Consider the following 3,436-nt stretch of genomic DNA (forward strand, 5'->3'; position numbering starts at 1 on the left):
ATTTTCTCCTTCAATATCCATCCTAATCAAGCTCATAGCATTTAGATCATTAGTCAAAATAAGATTGTAAGGCACACACTATGTATAAGTTTCAACATTCTCTACTTTCAATCTTTTTTTCATATCATATAAGTCTCTAGATTTTATTCTCACAATGACCGTCCAATCCTTATCTGTCGAGTCTTGTACAAAAAATACTTGAGAGTTTGAGATGAAAAAATGAATGGATCATCCTTTAATAACACACCAACTTATATCATTGTCAAAAAATTTATAAGTATAAATCTATTTATATCTTGCTTTAAGCCTTTTGACGAGTTTATATCTATCCAATTATATCAAAATAATATAATTTTAAATATTTCATAATAATCCAACTCAAAAATATCCATAAGTATATCGTACTAAGTCTTTCCATTTGCTTTTATCATAACTCTACTGTTCTAAGTTTTTCTAAATTTTTTATGTTCTTTTGTATGAAATTTGAATCCATTAATAATGAAACCATTATATTTGTTTATAATATTATTAAGACCTCGAGCAATAGTAATTAATTCATCTAAATAGTTACTTTCCATCATCATTGGTACTTTATGATAAAATTATTAATATATTATTTATTTGATGTTAATAAATATATTGTAAGATCAATCTTTTTCTCACATAGATGACTAATCTGTTTAAAAAGTCATTCAAGGAATAATTCGATCAACCATCATTGCTCCATCCTTAGATTGGGTCGAATGCTTTTGTTTGCTCTTTTTTAAGCAACCAAAAATTTGCTACAAAAAAGTTAATACATTGATTAAGAATATTATATATAATGACAATGAAAGAAATCAACATATGACTATATTAATCTGTGATACTGAAATATTATATCATTATGAAGTAAAACATAATGATGGACTTATGCCAAAGATTTTTTGTCAAGAACCACACTTTCAACCTTCTCCAAAACTCTTTTAGTAATTGAGAATTTATAAATTTTTGAGTTAGCAATAATATCATAATTTCTTTGAGATCAATTAAAAATAGTCTCTATAGTTTTTAAGAAATCTTGAATAAAATATCAAATACTTTTTAGCAATATATCCTTCCACAATTGAACTTTCGGAATAGGCTCTATTTCACACATAATCCTTTAAATGCATAAGATAACTTCAGTAATTAAAAATTTATTAAAATATTAATATGAGAATGATACTACTTATACTAAATATTTTTAAATTATAACTATAAAGTTTAGCAATATTATCTCTCTATAGGATACATCCATCTGTAGTGTATCGGTCCATCAAATTTTACTTTCCCAGCTAAATGAATAAGTAGATGGATTGTGATAGTGAAAAATTCTAGAGGAAAGATCTTCTTCATATGGCAAAATGTAAGTGTAACACCAGACTCTAATTGATCAAGCTCTCGTGGATTAAAGATTTTAGAACATCATAACTTAAAAAATGATGACAATTGAGGAACAATAGTAATAATTATTTTGGCATTAATGACCTTAAAGCCAATGAAAAAAATATCTTGCATCAAAATATGCCTATCATGACTTTTAAGATTTGAAAGTTTTTGCTATTTGAGGTTTACATATCTTGAAATATTTGATGCATAGCAATCAAGAATCTTGATATTCTTTACAAATGTCAGAAAAAGATCTTTTTCTTGAATGAACATTGTGTAATATGTAGGAGATATATAAACTTTATCATTAGCAAGCTCTTTGGGATGAAACTCCTATCTTATGCCTATCTCTTTCAAATCTAAACATGTCTTTAAGTTATTTTTACTTTTTTCATCAAGATTTAATAATATTTCAATCAAATTATCATAAATATTTTTTTATATGCATCACATCAAGATTGTGCCTGAGAAGATTGTATTCTCAATAAGATAAATAAAAAATACTCTTTTTCTTTCATAACTACTTAACAATCCTATGTATAGATACCTCTATAATGTCATCATCATTTTGATTTCATTCTCATGATCATCATCATCATAGAAGTTGTCAGCATCCTTAAACACCCTCATTAAGATTATGATTAATGACATCCTCTGTCAATCCTTTATTCGTTGAACTTTCATCATCTTTCCTTCCTCTTTTTTTTTCATCATCATCCTTCACTCATTGAACTTCCATATCTATGATTCATGTCATACATTTGTATAAGAACCTCAATTTCAGATGGTGGTATAGAAGTAGATTGTAATTTTATAGTACAATCAAATACATCTTGTTGAAATCGAAATGGATGATCGACTTCCAACTATCGACGATGGCCCATATAACAGAACTTTCCTCTATATTTTAACAAATTTGAATGGATAGAATCTCCATAAGAGATACATCTTATTAAAACTAAAATGGATGATTGGCATCCAACCATCGACGTTAGCTCATATAGCAAAATTTTCTTTCATATTTTAACTAATTTGAATGGATAAAATCCCCACAAGAGGGACATATAATATGCCCCTTTATGCTCCATCCAAATAAATTGGCATATGCAGAAAAATTATTGATGGTCCAAATAAGAGTTGCCTCAATTTAAATATCTGATCACTGTAAGTATCAAATACAACAATACCCTCCCATAGCTATTTCAATTTCTATATCAAGGATTGCAAAAAGACATCAATACCCTTGCTTGGATCCTTATCGCTTGGAATAACCATTGATAAGATAAGTAAAGACTGTTTCATACACATTCATGATGGTAAATTATATGGGATCAGAACGACCGATCAAATACTATAAATAAAACTTAGTATCCAAAATGGATTGAAGCCATCAGTAGCTAAACTCAATCTAATGCAGTAAACATCTGAGGCAAATTCAGGACGTCTATCATCAAATACTTTTTATGCTAAACTATCAGTTGGATAACTTAACATTCTATCTTTTGTATGATCTTCATTATGCTATCTCATTGGTGAAGCTATTTTGATGATGCATAGATCTTTTTCAATCTCGATATCAAAAAAAAAAAATAATCTAAAACTTTAGCCAATTTTTTCTTACTCCGAGTAGCATCCACTTTATTTAATTCAACACTCTTATCTTCTTTATGTAATGCTCATTGTAAAGATCTACTGGCATTGCATGATTTTTGATTAGCATTTTCATCCTAGTATAATATACAGTCATTTAGATAATTATAAATCTTCTCATATCCAAGATCTAATTTCTTTACTAATTTTTTTTACTGCATTAGAAGAAGTTAGCAAAACAGTGCCTTTAGGAAATGCATCTTTTAATAATTAGAGCAGTATAGTAAAATTCTTATTAGACTATTCATTTAAATATTTCAAATGAAATAGATGTACAAGAAAAATTTTTTTTAAAAAGCTCTTACAATCCAAATATAGTTCTTGATCATAATCTTTCAACAAATTGTGATATTGATATTCTATCTCATCATTAGAT

The 3,436-nt window shown here is 27.4% G+C and overlaps 2 pseudogenes; both read right to left on the reverse strand.

The window, feature by feature from the left end:
• Positions 1 to 3: 3 nt before the first annotated feature.
• On the reverse strand, positions 4 to 581 carry LOC140852362 (uncharacterized; annotated as a pseudogene).
• Positions 582 to 1,254: 673 nt separating this feature from the next.
• LOC140852449 (uncharacterized) lies at positions 1,255 to 1,842 on the reverse strand (annotated as a pseudogene).
• Positions 1,843 to 3,436: the final 1,594 nt, after the last annotated feature.

The sequence above is a fragment of the Elaeis guineensis genome, chromosome 11, assembly GCF_000442705.2.
Source record: "Elaeis guineensis isolate ETL-2024a chromosome 11, EG11, whole genome shotgun sequence".
Classification (NCBI taxonomy): domain Eukaryota; kingdom Viridiplantae; phylum Streptophyta; class Magnoliopsida; order Arecales; family Arecaceae; genus Elaeis; species Elaeis guineensis.